The 24225-nt window shown below is 28.5% G+C and overlaps 1 protein-coding gene across 4 annotated transcripts in view; it reads left to right on the top strand.

The window, feature by feature from the left end:
• Nucleotides 1-4730: 4730 nt before the first annotated feature.
• Nucleotides 4731-24225, top strand: part of LOC129905484 (synaptotagmin 1) — a 74098-nt gene continuing 54603 nt past the window's right edge. For 2 of the 4 annotated variants that reach the window (XM_055980976.1, XM_055980953.1), the window contains exons 1-2: nucleotides 4732-4944; nucleotides 5222-5486. The gene's annotated coding sequence lies outside the window, so the exon portion shown is untranslated. Of the gene's footprint in view, nucleotides 4945-5150; nucleotides 5487-24225 lie in introns of those variants that run through there. The other 2 variants (XM_055980982.1, XM_055980961.1) reach the window with 2 other exon arrangements.

Genomic DNA, 24225 nt, shown 5'->3' with positions numbered 1-24225 from the left:
TGTAAGACACTTGGCACCTTTGAACTGCAGCTGCAACCTGTATTTTGTGGCAAACTTTTTTTAAAAGCATCATCATTAAATTATAGTTTATTCACTATAAAAAAAAAGAAAAACTTAGTACATATTTCATTTCTTTTGTTTGATAAAAAATAAAACTAGTACAAGGTAAATATGAGTGACCTGAAAAATGCATACCTTTTCTATGGTAAGTATACTATGTCTGCATGTCGTCAGAAATAAATACAAATCATAAATATTCAAGTTCGATAAGAAATGTGTTGAAAGGCGTATCACCAAATAAAACAAAAATATGTATTTATAAAAATGTGGTTTAAGTTACAAATGGGATGGATTTTAGGTCCTATATTTTGAAATACTTTTACATTTTCAATATAGATAACCCATTTTATGCCTTTAACTTTACTTAGCATCTGCCAAATTTTAAAATTCTACATTAAATTCTTGTGTCACATAAATGCTATCAAAATTCACACAAAACTTAAACCTTACGTTCAAAACTTATATTTTAAGTTTTAATCAAAAATTAGAAATCTGTCAAATTTTATACAAAATTTTAAACTTTCCCTCTTGAGATGACGACTTTAAATTTCTTGGAATATGAATTAATTGGATCCTTTTAGGTTTTAATATTTTTAAATTACCATATTATTTAACTTAATTAACTTAATACTAAAAGGAGTTTTATAGGGGTAAGAAATTTGCTTTTCATATTCCATATAAACCTTCCTCAAAAATAAAGAAAAGTGCCCTCTGTTGAAACTTTCATAAAACAACTGCTTAGCAGGTATAAAAAGCTTACTATGACTATAGCTGGTAAACATAAACTTTCTTATGGTAAAACTTTATATCAAGTTTTTAAACCTCTTTCATGAGCTTTATACTTATTTATGAACTTATTTGAGCTTTTACAAAAAGGGTACGTTTTGATGAATTGCCATCAAAAAAATCTATTATATATATTAAAGTTTGGTTTTGTGTACGTTCGCTAACCGGCCACACAGACTGACTCATTTTCCTAATTTTTTTTTGAAATCCAAGAGGCATAAGAGGAGAAGGTTTAAGGCAAAAAAAATTCAAGATTTTATAGGGTAAATAGGGGTGACACGAACACGGCGAACCCCACATGCGGAGCCGTAGTGTGAAGCAGTAAAGTGGGAGAGTTGTGACCCCATCCGAGATCATGACTACCGTCGATAATGGAGAAGAAGAAGAAATAGGGGTAACACGACATTAAAAAAAGAGGCTATTTTCTAAACGGTGAGTCGTAAAGAGTTGACTTTTTTTTTAAATAATAGAAAAATTTATTCAATAGTTAAAAAAGGTATTGAAAAAATTCAAAAAAATTTCAAAACCGTGTTGTGAGGGTTTTTTTGCAGTCATAGACCTTCGACAAAAGACTAATTAGAGGTACGCAAAATTTTGCACAGAAATTTGAGTTACACCATGAGAAAGATATTTAAAAAAAAAATTAGGGGTCTAAAACGGATTTTTTTCATAGTCCCTGTATTTTGAAATAAAATTTTTTTGAAAAACAACCTAATTTTTAGGGACATTTTTGAGTAGTCTTTTATTTTTTTGGAATTTTTAAAAGTCTGCAAAAAATCTCAAATGTATAGGAAATATAGGTTTTAATCATGCGCATGCATATACAAACTTTTGAATTTTTAAAATGATTTTTGACCGAATAACGGGAAAAACAATTTTTTTTTTGTCCCAAGTTTCTTGGCCGTTTTTAACATTTTTTTTTTTTTATCTTTTTTTCTTCAATAGATAAATGAATGAAATTTACAGTGTAGATAGATAATGGGCAAGACTATATTTGTACATAGTTTCAATTAATTTTGTAATGACAAATTTGAAATAACGGTAAAATAAAACTCTACTTTTCAACACGTTACATCTTTTGGTATGGAGCTTACAAAAATTTGATTTATCTTTATTGAGCATCCTGATAATATTACCTTTCATTTGATATATCACACATAACGCTACATTCACTACAAGCTTCACAATGGTAAATTAAAAAACTTACAAAACATTTTTAACTTTTTTTTAAATTTTAAAAGTGAATATTTTTAAATTAATTGGACGAACTTTTCAAGTTTTGATTTCCTTTTTGTATTGGGAATTATGACAAATTACAAAGTCGAAAATAGTAATAAATACAAGAAATGGCGGAACGAGGTCCGCCGGGTCAGCTAGTAGTTTTATAATTGAGATAAAGGTATGAACTATCAAAAATCATATAACTTGTTTATTATTTTTGGTTATAGAGTAAGTTTGGGATTTGAAAAAAAAAAAATCTAACTCTAGAAACAATTAGGAATATGATATGATGACGATGAAGAGTACTTAGCAGATTTTTAACGAAAATGTTTGTAACCTTTTAATAATCTTAATTTTTAAAAATTTATACAATTTATAATTTACTCTAATGTTAAGCTTTTTATTGAAAAAAATTAGGGATATTTTTTAAGAATTTCAAAAATAGTAAAAAAAAATTAAATCTGTTTTTATAATTGATTAAACATCGTTTTGAATAATATTTAAAAAAAAAAAAATTTTATATATAAACATTTTCTATCATTTTTCAAAAAAAAAAGTTGGTATGCCATTTTGAAGAAATAATTAATTAATATACACACAATATTTTCGAAATTTCAAAATTTTTCACCAAATTGATTTTTCAAAAATAAATTTTTTTTTATATTTTTAAAAAATCCAAAAATGTGTTTTTGGAAAATTTTCTAAAATTTTAATATAACCTTTACCTAAACGCTTTTGTATAAAAATCTTCGTTCAAATCGGGTTAATTTTGTACGAGATATTCAGAAACCAAAAAAAGAACGTTCTATGGCAGATACCGTTTATAACGGTTCAAAAATATTTTTCTTTTAATTTAAAAAGTTGGTTCTTATTTGTAATACTATACAAAAAATACATTTGCAAAAAAATTAACTTTTGTATTTCCGTTGTATGGCAGGTACCGTTAGTTTTGGTAGTAAAAAATAATTTTTAATTTAACCTATAAGGAATCTCCCAAAACTGCTAACTACCAAGTTTGAAGAAAATCACTTCACTCGTTTGGGTTGTAGCTCGAGGTACATATAGACAAATTGCCCTATAGTTACAAAAAATACTAGTCTCTAAAAAAAAAATTATTCGATTTCGACAGATGATGAAAGTTGAGAAGCAATATTTTGGAAATCATTAAACGAATACAGAGACGGTTTAGAGCTAAAATTTCAGTGACACAAACTTAATTATACTTGTTCAAAAAAATTGTATTTTGACCGATTTCGAGGTTATGACTTTGCTGAGGTTTAAATATACATTATTTCAACTGGTTTCTCAAAAAACTAAACTATCTCTTTCAAAACTTTTATAATGCCTATATGTTTTCGATGTCTCTTTTCTTTTTTGAAATATCTTTAGTTAATGTAAGTGCTTATTTAATTAATATCATTAAGGAAGATTATAACACTTGAATGTTATTAAATGCACAATACTAGCTAGCTGTAGGTTAGTTTTTGCAAAAGCCGTTTGAAATGAATTTGAATGCTTGGAAATTATTTTGTAAAAAGGGTCTTTAAAAGCAATTATGCAGCTCTTAATTAGATATACCAGTTTTCTTTAAGGACTCCAAAACGTGGTAACAAATTACTCAATATTTGAAATTCTTTACACAAATGATATCAGTATAAAAGACAAAAGTCCTAGACCAAACAGTATATCTTCTAGAGTTTAAAAAAAAATGCTCTTATCACGTTCGTTGAATCTTTGACCAAATTTTAAAAGCTCTCTTGATAATGGTTTATTAATCAACGAATGGAAAGTCTCTTTGATCATATCACTTAATTTTTGTAGGTGTAGAGCATTATCTATTTTGATTGATTTAATTAGGTTTTTTTAACGGATAACGGGTGATATTGTTAATACTATCTTTGCGGAAGCATTATGCGAGTTAATCATGAGCTTCTTGTTTACGTATTTTCCCTTCTTGGCTTTCATTCCCATTTTCTGATGTGAATCGGATATTTATGTAACTTCAGCAGTCCCTCAAGGCAGCCACAATAGGCCCTTACTATTTATTAATGAAAATCCGAATAACATAACATTTTTAGAACTTTGTTCAAGTAACAAAATTGCTCAAAAGCTTCAAAGAAACTTTTGCTACAATACATACATTCACTCTTAAAAAAAATAAAGCTTTTTAAGTCATTGACAAAAAAGTCCTTATCACATTGCCTTTACAGTTGTCATTTTATTTATTGATAGATAGAGTCAACCATCCCCCAAACCCTTCCTCACCTCCACATACCATTACACAAAACTGCGCTACAAAAATTTTATTACAACCCTCCAAAAACAATACCGAAAAAATTTAAAAAAAACAACAACCTTCATCCAAAAGAGTTATAGTATGTGTGTGTAGTGTGTACACTCTAAAAAGCAAATCCTCCATCATTAAAGCTTCCTTATAAGTTTTTCAATGTGTGACACCATTTTGTTCATGCGTCAACTAAACTTAAAACAACAAAAAAACACCCATCATACACCCACACATACACAATTTATAATTCAAGCTTACTCATTCACAATAAACACATACACATACTAGCAAAGCAGAAAAATGAACTTTTTCCCATCATATTATTTCGAAATCGATTTTCAGGAAAAACTTCCACAGATTTGCCTTCTAGGTTTTGTGTGTGACCAAAACGCGAGTGAATTCTTTCATCTCTGCGTGTGTTGTTCTCTTGCCTTGAGTTTATTCAAAACTTCTTATAAAAAAGAAAAAAAAAAAAATTATTTAAAAGTGTATTTTATTGCTAAAAATGGATAAAATATCCTAATATTTCGAAATTCATTCTTTTTTCGTTCCAAAACCAAATAAAAAAATATTTTTTTCATCCCTGAAAAGTGAGTTCTATTTTTATTTTTTTTTTTTTGTATAATTTTTTTTGCAGAGAGTGGTGTTTTGATATCGAGAAAAAATTATTTTTCCTTACATTTTTCTCTATCGATTTTAAAAAATACATATTTTTTTCTATAAGAAAAATTAAAATACAAATTTTTTTCACTTATGTTGTTATAAGATTTATAGTTTTTTTTTATGTGTAAAATAGAAAATTTTATATATATATAAGCGAGAAAAAAAAAATCCATTGAAAAGAGGAAAAAAAAAATATCCTTACAGAAAAAAAAGCTCCTCTATCAAAATGTCGGTCCGAGAAAATAACTGAAACCCAAAAACCGCCCCGTGACGTCGAAGGATAAATAATTCGCAGATACATTTTAATCGAAAATAAGACGAACAAAAAAAAATCTAAAAAAAAAAACTAATAGCAAAAAAAAAGGATTTCAAAATAAAATAAAAAATCAAGACTTAATTCGAAAAAAAACGAACAAGGCAAACATCACGGATCCTTGAATTCCACTTCAGTTCGTGTTTTTTATATTAGGTAAGCATCAGCAAGAAAAAAAGGACATTTTTTGGAATTTTTGTTTTTGTAAATTTTTCAGGATGTTCGGTAATCTAGTTCAAGGAATGATTCGTCCTTCATTTTAATAAGCATTTTTAGTCAATTAAGACAGGAATTCGCTGCTTCTAAGGATATATCTTGTAAAATATTTAGATCAATAGTTTTTTTTTTATCTAATTTGAGTATAATAGTTTCCTTGAAGAAGAAATTTTTTTTTCTACCCTCATAACCTTTGATGTACTTTTATCGTGACATGATGGAAAAAGACGGCGACGAATATAGGAGAAGAACAAAATACTTTCGAAAGAGATTTGGGAAAAATGATGCAAAGAAGAAGAAGAAATTTTTTATATGAGAGGAAGAGAGGGGAGAGGGGGTAAGTGTGATGGGAGAGAAAAATACTTACAGAAGGAGATAGTGCTTTGGTTTTTTTTATACTTCTCTCTAAGTAGGGTGGTGGGGAAAAAAAACAAGAAGGTTGAGGGAGGTTTTTGATAGAAAAGCAAAGCTTTTCATAGCAAAACCTAACCTAACTTCGATTGGTTGAATGATTTTTCACTTGTTTTGCTAAATTAATAAAAAAAAATCTGAATTTGTGTATAAATTAAAATTTTTTTATTAAATAAAAATATATTCACATTAATGCAAAACGAATTAATGAAAAAAATCAAAACTTTATAATTTTTTTTTATTATGCAAGGAAAGTTTGTAGGTATGTAGCTTTTATAAGAGAATATATATATATTTTTTTTTTTATTTTTCATGGATATACATCAGATATAAGCATGTGTCAAATTGTAAATTGACGCACGTTATAAGGAAAATGTCACTTAAAGTAGAGGTAGTTTTTTTTTTTTTCTTTCTCTTACTTCTTTTTTCATATAAATTATCGTATAATAGTTCTTTTCAAGCCAATTTAGTGTCGATATTAATCGATTATAAGTTTTATACCTTTTGAAGAAGAAAAAAAAATAATATGAAGAAAGAGGAAAGAAAAAAATAATACCCGAGCTGTTACAGAAAGATAAAAGGATGTAGTTTATAATTTTTTTTTTTTTTAACTGTTTAAGTTTTACTGAGAGAAATGATGATAATTGATAAAAATGTAATGGATGATTTTTTTTTAATACTCATAACCTACTTTAAAATATATAGCTTACTAAGGGCGCACGTGTGAAAAAGTATAATTTTCGTTTGACACTTCTTATTTCAATTCAACTGGAATGATGCAAATCTTCTTTACTGCCGTCATTAGTGGGTATTCTTAAATCTACTGTTTTAAAAATCGTATGGCCAGTTTAATAAAAGCCTTTTTAAATATTTATCAGGCTTTTATATCCTAAAATTACTTATTTAAGCAATCCAGTGTTTTTCGTATTGCTTTGCGGTTGTATTTATATGGAATCTTGGTTTGAATATGCATGATATTCGTTATGGCCTCTTTTAAAATTACCCGTATTGAGGTAACTTTACTTTAAATAAAATGAATAAAATTAAAAGGTTTGACAAAAAAAATTGAACCTTTATTAAAGGTGAAAGTAATTGAACAAATTGTAACTGAAATTGTATCACAACTATTTAAAGTGAATTCAAAAATCCAGTTTAACACGGTTTAAATCTTCATTGTTTCAAAATACCAGCATCTTCCATCAATCCGCATGTGAATGATTGATTTTGATTTAATCGTCATCGATTTACATAATGTATTGTATTGAACAGTCTTTAACAACACCAAAAAGGTCATTGACGAAGATTGAGAATAGAAGTGGTCCCAAAATAGAATCCTGTGGTACTTCTGTGTTTACAAAATAAAGGAGAAAACGAAGGTCCCGTTTTCTACTTCTACGGATTATGTTATATTTTTCCAATAAGTACATAATTGACGATAAGATGTTTTAAAGAACTTGAAAATGTTATGAAGCTTTAGCCTTGAGAAGTCTCAAAGGACTAAAAAAACTAATTTTATTAGGAGACAAGATAAAACGAAGATATGAAGTTACTTTCATAACTTCCGAATCACTACTATTTATTATTATTATTATTTATTTATTTATTAAGTAGCAATAACAGAGTTTCTTTTTACATTTGGTAGTTACAAGTTAGAGATTTAGGATAATTATTTTCCTTTTCAACTATAATTTAAACAAACATATAATGACAATAAGTTGTATAATGAAATTGATATTAATAATTCAAGGGAAAGCTACGAACAAAAACCCTTATTTAACTCTTAAAACTAATATTGCACTCCCACATTAAGTTTTTTTAAATTATAATGTATATATTAGGTCGCAGATCCGAAGAAAACAAACATTGCCAAAGGATTCCTTTTAGAAAAGTAAACCATTCGACAAATTCATTCACTCCAAATCTAGAGCCTTTAAATATATATATAAAATGATAATATATATAACGTTATGGTGTTGATAAACATTTAATCAGTTCATTATCAGAGAAGGAACAATTTACATAAAATTTTTGGGTTAAATTTTCAATAAGGGAGTTCAAAAGGTTGACATTGGATTTTTCATGAAGCCTGTAAGTTGAATAACACCATGGTAAATCAAGCATCATTTTTAGAAGTTTGTTTTGGCATATTTGAAGCTTAAGTTTGTGAGTTTTGGCACAATCGTTCCAAACAGGAGCACCGTATAGGAGGATGGATTGGAAAATTAACTTAAACATTAAAATTTTATTTTCTTTGCTAAGTTTAGAACTTCTACATATTAATGGGTAAAGAATTCTTTTATATAGATTTATCTTATCAATAGTAGTAGATATATGTTTTTGAAAACTAAATTTTTTGTCTATTATAACACCAAGATATCGACAATGTTCGGACCAGTCAATGTTCACGGTGCCCATTCGAAGCTGTACATTGTTTGGGAGGAAACACGATTTTCGACGTCTTGTAAACCAAATAGCTTGCGTTTTCAAGGGGTTTACCTTAATCTTCCATTTGAAAAAGTATTTTTCTATTGTAGAAAGAGACATTTGCAATGTATGACAAACGTCTAGGAAATATGTACCTGATGTAAAAATAGCCGTGTCGTCAGCAAACATTGCAATACCTATACTGTTTCCCAGATTGGGTAAATCTGCGACAAAGATATTGAAGAGAGTTGGACCAAGTACTGTACCTTGAGGAATTCCATATGGAATATTTTGCAAAGAAGATTTTTCGTTTTGAACTTTTACTAAAAATTTTCTCCCATCTAAAAAGCTTTGGATAATTTTTACTATACTCATTGGGAAGTTAAATTGTACAAGTTTGTGGATTAATGCGTCGTGCCAGACAGTATCGAAGGCCTTTTCAATATCTAAGAGTACTAAGGCAGTCGACTCTTTATTTTTGAATTTTTCTTTAACATGATTTTTTATTCTGAGAATTTGATGGCTGGTGTTGTGGAAGGGTCTGAATCCAAATTGATAATCAGGAAGAATATTGTTTGCTGCTAAGTGATTTTCAAGATTTTCTTTGATTATTTTTTCTAGTATTTTGCTTATAGAGCTCAGTAAGCTTATAGGCCTGTAGCTGTTAGCATCATCCTTTGGTTTGCCAGGCTTTGCAATTGGTAAAACAATAGCAGTTTTCCAGCAATCTGGAAAGTAGCTTAGTTTAAGACAAGCATTGAAAATTGAGGTAAGGTATCGTATGCCTGATACAGGGACAGCTTTCAAAAGTTTGTTACTTATACCGTCCATGCCAGGACATTTTTTGTTTTTTAAGCCTTGAATCAAGTATTTTACTTTACTAGGATTAATTAGATTTGAATCTATTAATTCGACATTTGATTGCGATATAAAAGTAATTGTATTTGCAACTTCAGTTGAAGTGGAATAATCACTATAGTGAGCTGTTATTTCATGATTTTTTGAAAAATTTGAAGCTAATAAGTTTGCCTTTTCTTTAGCCGTTATTAACAGTTTGTCATGTGTTTTGAGAGGTGGAATACCTGAACCACGTTTTTTGATAATCTTTGTAACTTTCCAAAAAGGTTTACTTGATTTCTCAAAGGACGAAAGAAGATTATTCCAACGTGAGTTTTTGTATTTATCAATTTCTTTTGCTATTTCTATGTTTAAAAGTTTTGTGCTTTTGAGGAAGAAGTCGTAACGATAGCGAAGCCATTTCCTTCTCTCAGAGTTTCTTAGTCTTATCAATAATAATATATTACTAGGAAGTCGAACCGAATAATTATCCTTTACAGGACACTTAGGTATTGCAAAGTCAGCAGCGCTATTTACCAATGAAACAAAATTACTACACATTGAATCAATTTGGGTTGTGTTTATCGGGGTAGTAGAAATATTATTTAAATTGCAGCTTCTATTAAAAAATGAAGTAAAAAGGTTCCAATTTGCTGCAGAAAATTTGTAGTACAGTCTGATTGGTTTTACTTGTAATTGCAGATTCATATTCATATTGACTGGGAGATGATCAGATCCTAATTTGTTGTAAGTAAATGGTCTGTTACAGTTAGTTGGTATATTTGTAACAAAAAAGTCTAAGGTAGAAGGACTTTTAGATTTAGATGTTGGAACATAGGTATAATTGGGTGGGTATAGTAAAGAGAAATTTGGATGCGTTTCATTGACGTCATACAACACGTTACCCCAGCAATTAGCTCTGAGACAATTCCATAATTGATGGCGACAATTTATATCGCCACCAAAAATGACTTTGCTTCGATTTCTAAATATTTTACGTAGATCGCTTTTAAATTGAGTTATTTTATCAACAGTTCTATTTCCACCCGGGAAATAGACAGAAAAAATACTCACTTTTGAGTTGTTTTCTAAAAATACATCTACTCCTATTGACTCAATACATCGTAGTTGCAAATGAGGGTGAACCGAGTGATCAATATCTTTTCTTATGACAACAGCTACACCTCCTCCTATTTCGTTTCTTCTGTCAAGACGATAACATTTAAAGCTTGGGTGTGAAAATGATTTTTGTTCTTTTAACCAGGTTTCTGTGATTAACGCAATGTCAACTTTATTATCAATAATAAAATTAAAAAATTCTAGTTGCTTTTTTGTGATGCCTCTGGCATTCCAAGTTATAATTTTAAGAGAGTTAGATAACATGATTATTTGAGTAGATATACTTGATGGCAAGAGATGTTATTACATTGAACTGGTCACTTTTGTTATGACAGGCACTAAGCTTAGATAAAACTTCACTCAAAAGAGAATTAATTTCTTCAAAGGAGAATAATGTAGTATTGTTCTCATTTGTATTTGAGAATGATGTTTTGTTTTGACGTTGAACTTGTTTGAGTTGTATAGCTTCCGATGATGAAGGTAATGATGATGGAGCAGCAGAGCGATTTTTATTTATTAGCCTTGGTGGTACAGGAGGGGAGCGTTGGGGTAAGGGAGGAAAGTGAGAAAGAGAATGTGGATCAAAAGTTGTTTGTGCTATTTGTGTAGGTGGTGTGCGCTTGTTGTTTGCTACACGTCGATGGGTGGAGAGTTTTTGACGAATATCCAAGTATTGTTGGCGACTTATACAGTTAGAGTCGGATGACTTGTGAGGTCCGTTACAATTGGCGCATCGAATCACGTCAGAAATTTTGCATTCAGTTGTTTTGTGACTGCCGGCGCAGTTAGCACAAAAACTCTTAATGTGACAGTGCATGGAACCATGTCCATAGAGTTGGCAATTATGACATTGCGTTGTTTTTCCGGGGTTTTGCCTCTTGAAGTCCCATCGAACAAGAGTTCTAAATAAGCATGAATGGCTTCGCTTCAGTTCATTTAATTTTATTGTACCGCGTTCGATGTAAACAATGTAAATGTAGCTTTTAGTTTGTGCATTTGATTTTGAGTTATAAGTGATCATTTTCACATCAATGCACTTTATTCCAGACGAAATAAGTTCATCTTTAATCAATTTTTCGGCTATGAGATCAAGACCCGATAAAACTACTTTAAAAGGTCGCGCTTCTTTTCGCGAGTACGAAAAAAATTGAATTTCTAATTTAACAAGTTCGGCTTTGATTTTTTCAAAGATTTCATTTGAGGGAGATATAATTTTTTGACCGAGAGAAATATTTTTTATAAGATACTTTTCGATCTTTAAATCACTAAGTATGAGTCGCACTCGTTCACTTGTAGATTTTAGAACCACTATAGGGGGAACACTTTCTTTAATGACGTTGGAACGTTCATTATTATGGTTTACAGACATTTCATCAATATCATTAGCATCAGCCATAAGGCTTTGCAAAGGCTGATAATAGTTTTGGTTATTATTCATTTTATCATGAATATTTCTTTTATTTAAATTTAAATAATGTTTTCTGGGAGGGCAAACATCGCCGTCACCAGAGTCGCAACGAACTCTTTTATAAGAAATTTTAATTCTTTATGCAAAACGCGGTGTGTATGAAAGAATACTTGCACTCACTACAACTGCTAACACAAGAATGACTACTATTTATTTCTTAAAACCAGACTGTCAATAAAAGACTTTTTAGTTTGCGATAAAAAAGTGTATCATTGGAGTGGAAATTAAGATCTCAAAGACTTTTTAAGATATATTATAGAACGCTAATAGGTTTTAAATCAATGGAATGCATGGGACTGTTTTTTATTTATTGGAACTATTGGAAAAATATTCATATTACCTAACTTAAATCAAGTATCCGACTTAAGAGTTGAAGAAGTTAACGTGGCGACCAGAAGTCATACCCTCACAGTTTTGGAAAAAATGTTAAACATCAGATTAAAGGATTTTGGTGTGCTAAGTCCGAATCCGAAGTAAAAATTTCACTGGCACGTCACGTTTTTGAAATACTTGAATATTATTAGGTCAAAAACGTGTTTTTTTGGTTAAATTTGACGTCGAACTACTCCACCTTAAAATATTTTTTTGCAAATCTTCATATGCAATATCAAAATGCAATATTTTATCATCCTAATTATATGTATTTACCTAGATTTTTTTCAAAATTAATTTTTTTCTCAAAGATATTTTAAAAATAAGTGTATGATATCTCAAAATCATATAGTACATATCATAGTGAATAGTTCTTTTGATCCAAATTGCAGTTTGCTACTTTTGATTTGTATTTAAAAAACCAAAATATTGTGGAAAAATGTTTTTTTTTTTTTCTCAAAGATATTGGAAAAATAAATTTATGATATCTCAAAATCATATAGTACATATCATAGTGAATAGTTCTTTTGATCCAAATTCCCGTTTGCGACTTTTGATTTGTATTTAAAAAACCAAAATATTGTGAAATTTTTTTTTTTTTTTTTTTTTGAGTAAACATCAAAAAGAACTTTATTGAAAATTAGTTTTTGAGATTTTATAGTAAAAACTATAGACGTGATAGAATAAAACTGTAAACAGTTTTGAATTCAGCACACTAAAGTCAATTAAAATCACCTTACTTTTTACTTCCAACTTTTTTATTTTTGCTGACCAGTTTTACCTGCTAGAAGGTAAAGTGACGGATCCAAAAGTGCAATAAATACTTTTGACGCTTAACGTATAGTCGAATATTCTGGAAGAAACTATTATAGGTAACACATATGTAAGTGCTTCCCAAGTGTCTTCTTTTTTTTTTCTTCAGTGCTATTATGATTTAAATGTCCTAGTGATCCGCCGGGTTGACCTTAAAAAGCGGGATAAGCTTCCCAATTTTCAATTTTTGTTCCATTGTTAAAAGCGTTGTATGATATTACCTATATTTTTACGGGATTCTCAGGATCTCCCTTGATGTATTTTTTCAAGTAAAAGCAACATTGATTTTATTATGTTTTAATATTAAAAACCACTTAGAATTAAAGCTGTTCTACTTTGACTTTAAAATCCTCGTCTTTGAAGCAAAATTAATTCAAAAAATAGTTAAATCAAAGTGGCTTTCTTTTATTTTAAGTTGTTTTTCTTTCAGTGTACTGTTAACAATGTAAAGAAAGGCAGCAACACTAAAAACAAGTTAAGATTGTATAAGCTGGAGTTTACCTTGGCTAATACGTCTCCACAGAGATTATCTTCAAATTTAAATATGTACATATTATTTTTTTTTAAGTTTTAAGTTTAAGTTTGCATCCATATTTTTCAGGCACCATTATGTCAGTACCCTTTTTGAATGTATCCACTGAGTAGGTACTAAAATATTTGTTCTTGGTTCAATGACACTATCTTGTGTAACATCGATTCCAATTTCCATTGTTTCCAAATATTTTTGATCGTAAATTTCTATGCTTTGGTTATTTTTCGATGAAAGGATAGAAATAGAAAAAATTTAAACGAGGTAAACCTTGATTGTTCAAAAAGGTTAATGAGGTCAGTTTAGGGCACATACTTCAGTCTGCTTCAATCTTGTATATTTAAGTTTTTTTTTTCAAAATCAATAATAGCTGTGTTTTATTTTCCTCGTGATCCGGATCAGATCATTTATTTATTTGCGAAACAATAACAAAGCAAAATCCTGCTTTTGTTGTAAAGCTAATAATCTGACCCTGATCACGAGGAAAATAAAACACAGGTAATGTTTGAATGTATTCTTAACCTTTAAAATATTTTTTTTTAAAACGGAACGAAAATTGTAGACTATGTCACAGTTGTTTGACAAAAAGAAACGAATTTTTGTTCAATTATTGTGAGAATCTATAATAAAATTCAAAAGCTATGCCTCGAATAGTTGTCGAGATGTGACCCTAGGCCCATATTTGAATAACGTACTTGCTCTTGCCTATGGCAATAAAGTTGCAGTTTTTTATAGCATTCCTAAAAATTAAATTTTGATTTAATTTGATCATTAATTATATAAGAAATGTAACAAAAATATTAAAAGAAGTTTTTAATATTACGAAAACACCTTTTTTTAAAGGTTTTAACCTCTAAACAAAGTTTGCCAATATAGGTTTTTCTTGTTTAATAAAGAATTGTTACTATTTTTTTTTTTTAGTGAATATTTAAAAAAAAATTGGTATAGTAGGCATTAAAACAAAATTAAAAAAAAAAAAAATCATTAATTTATTTTGAAAAAATTGATTTTCAAAAGAAAAAAAAACACATATTTTTTTCAATCCAAAATTAACATTTTTTTTTTTTAAATTTTCATGTTCTAAGCAATGACGTTACTAAAACATTTTCATGCAAAATTCATAAAGTCATTCACGATGAAGTTAGATATAAAAACGGTTCTTTGGCAGGTACCGTTAATATAGAGTCAAAAAATATTTCAAAAGTAGGTCCTTATGTGCGAAACTATGTTCACGTATTTTTGATTTTAATCAAAATTATTGGAGCTGTTTTTGAGAAAACAACCTTTTTCTACACGTATGGAGTTTTGAATTGCTCAAAAATGCATAAATTTATTATTAAAAACTAAAATTTCAAGTTTTTAATCTGGTCACTGTGACGTATACGTAACATTTTTTTTGTTTTTTTGTTTAATTCAAAACCGTTATATTCAGGGGTTAAAAAACAATTAAACTCAGAAATTTTTTAACAATCACAAACTTTCTACTTTAACTGAGAATTTCATTAAATTCAGTACAGTGTTGTTTTCGAAAATATTCTGGAATTCTCAGTACCTACTCAGTTAATGAAACTTCGTATACTTCAAAATATCTTTTCCAACCTATACTTTTACCTTGTCAAAGTCCTGAACCATCTTAATCAAACTAATAAAATTGCAAAAAAAAAAAAATTGACCTCAGTGCGTGACATCACCGCTCTTAATGGGTATCTAAGTTTAAAACAAAGCGAACATCGTTCGTCTATCTATCTTCTATCCATGAAATATAATATTATGTACCATCATCAACGTAGTACCTAACCTACGTATATTTTAAAAAACTACTTTTAGAAAAAACTGTCATCTTAATGTCCCTTTTTTGAGTGGTTGTGTGCAAGAGATTTAAAAAGCAAAAAACAATAACTACAAAAAGGACCAAAGATAAGTAAAAACAAAAGAATAAAAAAAACCTTTAAAAGCGTGTGACTTTGACTGTATTAGTTATGCACAATAAAATAAAAGCTAACGCAAAATGTCACGTTCTTAATGGTTGATTTTTATTTGATGATCCAGGGACGGAAAGGAGAGGGCATAGGGCTTGATATTTTGTTGTTGTTTTTATTTTTACTCTTAGTTTGGAAAATTTCATGTCTTGCTGTGTAAAAATGATAGAAATAGTTGTTAAGTTGTTGTTATTGTTGTTGTCCTTCGTTGTTGTAAGAGGGTTGGTTATAAAATATTATATATAAAGATGTGAGTATGTGTGGAAATAATAATAATATTTTGTTATAGTGTGGGAGGTCATGAAAACGTGCGTCGTAGTATATCCCAGTGACTTTAATAATCATTAATATTTCCAATATGTAAGTAAAGGTATAATAAAACTGAGTGTAAGTTTACGTTTCTAATTAGTAGGTACCAACAGTTTTAGATCCCCTGGGTTTTTTCTTGAGTTGTTGTTGAGAATTAATTGAATTGATATTAAGCTTTTTTTTTATTTGAGTGGCTAGACTGAATGGAGTTTTATTGTCTATTGAATCAAGTATTATGACCTACATATTGGAGTATATTAAATTTGAATAAAAGATCAAAAATCTGAACAGTTTGATTCGTCTGTCGTGTTATACTTTTGGAAGTCTTAGTAAAAGAAAATGTTTTCATTAAAAGTATATTCGTAAATATTTATATGATTTTTCAACTAGTTTTTACTTTTCTTCTAAGGTAAAGTGAAATTTAAAAAAAGGGGCTAATTTTTAGGACTCAAATAGTATTTTGATTCACATCACACTGCGGAGGAGTACCCATCACTATCACACAATTGAATTAAAATTGAATTAAACTTTTAGTTAAACCTTAAAAATGAAGAAAAATTCGTTCATTGTAAACGCCTTTGTGTTTGTGTTTTTATTCAGGAACATTTTAACTCGAAAGGTGTGTTTGAAAAGTTGGATTTGTAAAAAATGTCACAGTTTTTTTAATAAGTGGCTTCTGACGCATGTACATACAGTAAGATTTTGAAATAATATGATAATAGGGAATGTCAAAAAATAAGGTCCGTAATTCTATCTGTATCAACCTCGAGCTTCAGCCTATAAGCCGTTGAAGTTAAAAGGTTTTTCGTGATTCCTTAGAAGGAAACTCGAATTTTTTTATGACGAAAACTAACGCCACCTGTATATAACCAATCGAAACGTGTATTTTTTTTTTTTTTTTTTTCAAAAATGTCTCTAACGATTTTGATTATAAATTATCTCAGAAATGTGATAGAAACCAGGATTTATTTTAAAAATAAATCATATTATTTAAACTCTAATGTTACCATTTTTTATTTCTTAATTTTATATGTTTGGAATAATAAGCTTCCCGTTGAAAACCCTTTAACGAAAATTAAGGTTGTTCCGGGATCTTGGGCTTAAGTTTTCACATTTTCTATAATAAAATTTGCATACATTTTATTTATGGACCTTTTATATGGAGGGCTCAAACCTGAAGAGAACCAAGTTTTAAATTTTTGAAAACGATTTATTGCATATTTTTTTGGCTGAGGGTTTCATGCTCTCAGACTTAAGTTTGTTGTCTGAGTAGCACATTGACGATACATATTATATAAGGAAAAAATAAGTAAATATAAAAAGCATGGAGGTGGAAAATATGATGTCCAGGCATCTTTTTTAACCAAAAAAAACATTTAGCTAATTAAAGTTTTTTTTTCGCATTTACCAATTAAAATAAGAGGCACGCATTTAGGAATATGTTTCGGTTAGAAGTTTCCATTTCTTTTTTATTGCATCTAAATATACTGAAAAAACAGCGTTCCCGGACATGTCCATAAATCAAAAACTGATATTCAAATGACTTAAAACACATTTAAGTCAATTATTTTTAAGTAGGTATTTCTTTTATCAGCATCACTTATACACAATACTCTTAAAGTGTCTATATTTTAAGCATCTAACGTACAAATGGTGCTGCAAAAAGTTTTTAAAGTTAATATTTTGTAGATTTAGGATTTAGCATTCCACATCTGTTTTTATGGATAAATTAAATATATTAAATGTATGTTATGATCTTGTTTTAGTTTCATTTTTAAATAGAGTACATCATTTCCGGGAACGGTTGTTTTGGTGTATATTTAGAATAAAATTTATTTTTTTTTGGTGATATTATGATCAAAAATCGAGGCCACTACAATGTAGTGTTCCAGGAACGCTCTTACAATGTGAATAAATAATGTGGTCTTACACTCATAATTTTGCATTTTTTGGATATTTTTAATCATTATTCTACCTAAGTAGCTACCAAAAAACAAAAGAAAAAATTATTTTTATTTTATTTACTTATGGCCTTAGTATTTCAGACGTGCATTAAAAGCATTTTTGAAGTGAAAACTTCTTTAGTATCGTAGTGATTTGAAACAAGATGAAACGAAAACGCGAAGCGACTTCAACTTGTTATAACTTTTTTGTTTTAATAGTTAGATAAATGAAATTTGTACTGTAGATAGGTAATTAAATAAATTATAATTTTACAAAATATCAATTAATTTCATATTCAAAATTCTGAGATAACGGTAAAAAGATGTTCTTTTTCTACACACGTTATATCTTTTGATCTAGTGCACATACACATTTGATTTAACTTTAATACGCATGCTGATAACATCACCTTTCATTTGATATATCACAATTAACTGTATACGAGCTCTACAAGTTACACAATCTTAAATTGAAAAATACCTCAAAATACCTGTGGAGATCTGTTGATGATGACCAGTGTACGCAATCTCAGCTTGAAATTTCGTCATAGTTGGCTTTAAAAAAATTTTATTTTTTTTTTTTTTTAGGCATGGTAGAAATATGATTCATACGTCATATAAAAGGTGAAATAACCTTTCAGATGATATAAAATTTACTATAGGTTGTCATTTAAAAAAATATATTTAATGGTGTTAAAAGAGAAAAAAGATTGATTTTTTTACTTTTTTGATGAAAGTGATTTATTTGAAAAAAAAATAAGCTCTTTTTGTAGATGTTGTATAGACATTGATGATATAAATATTTTGAGCTGAAACAATAAGCTTCCAGATGATATAAAATTAATAAAGGTTTGTCATATAAAAAACATGTATTTAAAGGAGATAGAATAAAAAATAGGTAGATTTTTTCTATTTTTTTTTGAAAGAAATTTTTTTTAAGGTTTCACTTCTACCATGTTTGAATTGCACACATGACTTTTTTTTTGTAGAAACTGGTCTCTGAACCAAGAAATAAAGTTATATTTGATTTATTTAAGACCGAAGATAATACTTCTAGACCTCTAAAATCGTTTTGAAGCGATCATTTCGAGGATCGTTTTTCTAGTACTTACGAATTTTTGAGGTCACAGGTGACAGCAACACCAGAAAATAAGTAATCACATAACTTCTCAAATCCAAACGCATGTTAAACAAAGGCGTAGAGTTTTTAGTCATAAAATGCAGTATCAGTATAACAGTCCGGTAGTCAGTTGAAGGTCCTAAAACAAATACCTTACCTTAACTCTGGAAGCCCGTAATTTAGTTTACAGTCTCTTTTGGTGTTTTTGTTGTTGTTTTAAAACACAGTGTGAATCAATAAAACAAAAGAAATAACGCAAAAATATAAAATTTATTGATACAATATAAATTTTTCAGATCTCGTATCTTAAAATATGAATACAATTCTGGCATCCAAGATGCATTACTTAAAAATGTTTTCTTTTTATAAACATTTTCCTCAGTTCTTTTTGTGTTCAAGGCATTCAGCTAAGAATTAGAAAGACTGTTTTGTGGAACGAAAAACTATTTAAACTTTTAGGCCTTGAACTCTGTTAAAATTGGAAATTTTGACCCGTTTTACTGGATGAAAATATGACCCACCAGAGGATAGGTCAACCAATTTTGAACTTATAGAGCTAATCCATCTTAAGCGAACAAAAGACTTTAACAAAAAGGACCACAAAATAATTATTCTCAGGCTATGGATTAAGGTTTAATGAATTGGATCGTTGACCTAACAATTTTCAGAAATCAGCGTGAACTTAGGATTTAATCTGTAACAAAAAATAACTTCAATTTTTCTCTGCCTTATTTGCCAATTCAATTTCCATCAAATGATGAATATTTTATCTCAAAAAGATTTTTATTTTTATGAGGTACAAGAGAATACCTAATTTTATCGATTTAAATATCATCAGTCATCACCTTAACTTTGAAGCTCGCAAAAAAGGTCAAAAGAAGTAGGTACAAAAAAACTGCAAACCCATTAAGTTTGAGACTTCTAAAAATTAATCAAAAAATATGGAAGCTACTTCTTAGCCCACAAAATTATATTCTAAAAACACTCGTACTACATAATAATTTCAGTTTGGCATCATCTTTTTCTCCTGCTGCTCCCAAGAGATTGTGTAATTCTTGGAAAATGTTCAAAAATAGCAGCGACATTTAGTCGTAGTTCTTTGGCTCCATTTCTTTTATTATCTCTCTCTTTCATTTTCTTTTCTTTCTCTCAACATATTCTCAAGTCTTTGGATGATTTCATACAAAATTTAAATTGATAATAATTTATTAAATATTTTCTAAGCTTAGCATCTTGCAATGAATTATATTATAAGGTCCTTTCTGTAAGAAAAAAATAAAAATATCCCATTCCTGTTCATGTTTGCTTTTTACATCATATTCTCATTTATATGTCCTTTTTTTTGTTTTCTAAATAAAAGCTTTAGTCCTGTCAAGTGTTTCTCTTCGTTTTTTTCTCTCATTCTCTCTCTCTCTCTTCTTTTTATGAGCTTTTTCACTACTGGCATAGAAATTTATAAGAAATTAGACCTGCCATCCGAGTTTTACTCCTTGCATCGTCCTTTATTGACCTTTTTTTCATGCTCGTTTTACAAAAAAAAAAAGAAATTCTCAAAATTGATTATTTATTATAATTTTGTTTCTCTCTTTCTTTTTTTCTCCCAAATAATATCCAATTTCAACTATGTTTAATAAAACCTGCATGAGTGTGTGTGAGGTGTATTCTAAAGGACTTTTTTTTCTATGTCAATTTTGATGGTGACTGTTTGTCTGGTAGAGAATAACCAAAACTCTGAATGAAAAATTTGCCAAAAAGCAAAACGGTAACTCACTTTACCATGCGATACACTTTGACATATTTTTTTCTGTATGTATGTAACATACCTACACAAATCGACAGGACTAACTGAGATAAAAAAAAATCAAAAAAGGATATATGAAAAATTTGTGCACACATTCAGTTGATTGGGGAAATTTATTTTTATTGAGTTTTCCTCCGAGGCAATTTTTGAATTATTGTCAAACTCCAACACAATGGCGTAACTTTATGTTCGACAGCAACAACAACGACAACTTCCACGAAAACGATGACGGCGACGCATTGAAGCTCCTTTTTTTTGGTACCGTATCCATATTCCAAAGTATTTACTGATTTGGCTCCTCAAAAGAACGTGCTTTTCGGATTTTCAGATTTTGCTATTTTTGTTTTTTTTTTTTTTTTTTTTTTTGAGAGATAGAGAAAATTGTTTTATTATTGATTGAATTTGCTTTATGCCATTGCATTGGAATCATCATAATATATCGTTTTGAATTTCTTTGAAATTGAAACAACACTTTGCGAGGAAATTTACGAAATGTCAAGTTGATTTTGAATTTTATATTGAATATTAAAGGATAAATTCTTGGTTTCAAATAAATATTTAGTATGTGTATATGTAATAAAAAATTTAAGTTAAATAATGAAATATAAGAAAATTACCCAAAAAAATGATCAAAATTTTTCAAGTGGAAAATATTCCTTTGCATGGTTAAAGTGTTTGTTTGTGGATTGTGCAAAATAAAGTGAAATAGATAGGAAAAGCCAATTAATTTAAATGATCAACTTCAGTTCTCTGATTTATCTTTAGGCATTTATATTGTGCTTTTCTGAGAAAGAAATTTTTATATGATAACCTAAAAATACTAAAACACACCTCACCTCGGCAAATCCTTCAACGTTTCAATTTAAAAAAAAAAAAAAAAATCACAGCTTCTAGTCAAATTAATATAGCTTTAAAGAGGGGTTGTAAGAAATCATTTTATTTTTAATCCATTTTTTTGCTCTTCATTACAAATAAAAAAAAAGTAGGTACATATTTGTTTGAAACAAAAAAAAATTTGCATTGAAAAAAAAATTTTATTGCAACTGCAAAAATATTTGCATTGAAAAAAAAATGTTTATTGCAACTAAAAACATTTTGAATTAAAAAAAATTTATTGCAAATGAAAATAATTTGCACTGAAAATAAAATTTCAATTGCAAAAATATATTTTGCATTGCAAAAAAAAAAACAATGTAAAACGTGTGCATTACATATTTTTTTTAATACTCGTCGAATTTCTTACAAATTTGACTTTTTGACCTTAGGATCTTATGGTATGGCCATCAAATAGCCAAAATTGTTAGAAATTTGACGAGTGTTAAAAAAAATATTTAATGGACACATTTTGCATTTATTTTTTTTTTTTTCTTAAGTAGAAAATTTTTTATTTGCAATTAAATTTTTTTTTTCAATTCAAAATATTTTATTTGCAATTAAAATTTTATTTTCAATGCAAATTTTTTTCATTAACAATGCAATTTTTTTTTTTGTATGCAAAATATTTTTAGTTGCAATAAATATTATTTTTTTAATGCAAATTTTTTACTTGCTCTATAGGGCAAGTACCTATTGGTTTCGTGTCAAAAAAAAAAATTCGAGATTTTAATCAAAACTAACATTACGATGATGGAGAAGTCCGAAAAAGTGGTTTTCGTCATGACGTCCGTCGGTCTTTGCGTTGCACATAAGAGTACTTGCAGTAAAAACCTGGTCATAAGTCGATTTTCTGAAATTCAAAAAAAGTTTGGCAAAGTGGGTGCAAAATAAACATGTGTCAATATGCTGCACTCATGTTTTTGTTTTTCGATCGTGTCTTGTTAAAAAATGAGTTCAAAGTTAACTGTTACATCCACCTTATTTTTTTTTTTTTTAATATTTTGGTAAGTGTTATTCTATATGCGATAGAAATCTAAAAAAATTTAAATGAAGAATTCTTCTTCAGTTATTTATTAACGATATTAATAAAGTTTTGGAAAGGTTAGATGGTGTTTTCTATTTTAATTCGGGCTTAGAACTAGTATCTTAAAGCTTGATAGTTTTGTTAAGTTATTATTTGAACTTTAATCATTTTGTTTTAGTATACCCCGTTATTCTGCGATGAATTGAAACTTATGAGTTATTTTATATATTCTTTAACACAAGGCAACAAAAATTGGGTGCTCTTAGGTGCTCTTTAGAGAATTGAGGGTCAATTAGTTTTTCACTTTCTGATAGAAAATACTCTTTACTTTATGCAAAGTTTTTTATTTTTAAATTACATTTACTGATGTCATTAGTGTGTTTTATTTTGGGTGATCTTAATTAAGGTTGGGAAAGAGAGAAAGAAACTGAGAATTGCGTATTAGGGATGAGGAAAAAAAATTGAGAAAAATAATGTCGACAGGCGGAGTACCTACAGGCTATAATCAATTTTTTTAAGTTTTTGATAAAAAAAATAAAAATAACAAAAACTAGGTTTATATTGTATTTTCTTGTAGGAATACAAAAACCATGAAAAATAATTATGGCCAGGTTTTTGATAACAATACTCTTATGTGCGTCGGTGCGTCTATGCGTCGTCAAAAAAAGCTGTACATGAAGCTGCAGCCTAAACGGTTTGACGGATTTTCTTGAAATTTGGTGCAGATAATTTTTTCGTAATTTCCAAGGTTTTTTTTTTTGTTTTTTAATATCTCGCTTAGAACATATACATACCTCCAATACAAAGTGTTCGAGGTATTGCAATTTTCTCGAAAATGGCTCTAACGATTTTTATTGAATTCGATCCACGTAATATTGTACGTAAATCTAACAAAACTGCATTTTTAGTTTTTCTCAAAAAATACGTATAGTGAAAATATTATAATAAATTTTTTTTTAAATCGCTGATGTCGGCTCTTCCCGTACATCGTTTATGAGTTATTACAACTTTCTCGAAAATGGCTCTAATGATTAAGATTAAATTTGACATGCATAATGCTGTTAGTGATTTTAATATAATTGCATTGTTTGTTTTTCTCAACAAATACGGGTAACGAAAATATGGCGTAAGAAATTATAAAAAAAATTACATATTTACAAATTATAACTAATTCAAAATATTTTTCCAAAAAAGCTTTGACATCAAAGTTACTTTTAACATAAGAGCAAGTACGTGCGATCCCAGTCGTGCATTTTATTTTATTTGCAATAAATATTTTTTTTTAATTTCAAATGCATTTTTTTAATTGATATTTTTAAAAACCTTGCTTTAATTTTACCAAAAGAGATGCGACGCGTCACCACTAGGCTACCGCATTTGTGATTTTAGGTAAAGTTTTTTTTTTCTGCCCATTTTTTAATTACATAAGTATACCTTCTTAAAAATTTAATTTAATGAATTCATAATAATGGCTTTTTGTATTGAGTATTCTTCAATCTCTATGTTATTTTATTTATCAAAATTGCAAACCCTAACTCATTAAACTTTTTTGAAAAAAAAAACATAACTTTGTCATATATATGGATACTAGATTTCAAGATTTGTATTAGCATTAGGTCGGTCCTTATTTATTTTGAAAATTAACAAAGAAAAA

The sequence above is a fragment of the Episyrphus balteatus genome, chromosome 1, assembly GCF_945859705.1.
Source record: "Episyrphus balteatus chromosome 1, idEpiBalt1.1, whole genome shotgun sequence".
Taxonomy (NCBI): domain Eukaryota; kingdom Metazoa; phylum Arthropoda; class Insecta; order Diptera; family Syrphidae; genus Episyrphus; species Episyrphus balteatus.
This window is presented reverse-complemented; position numbering and strand designations above follow the sequence as displayed.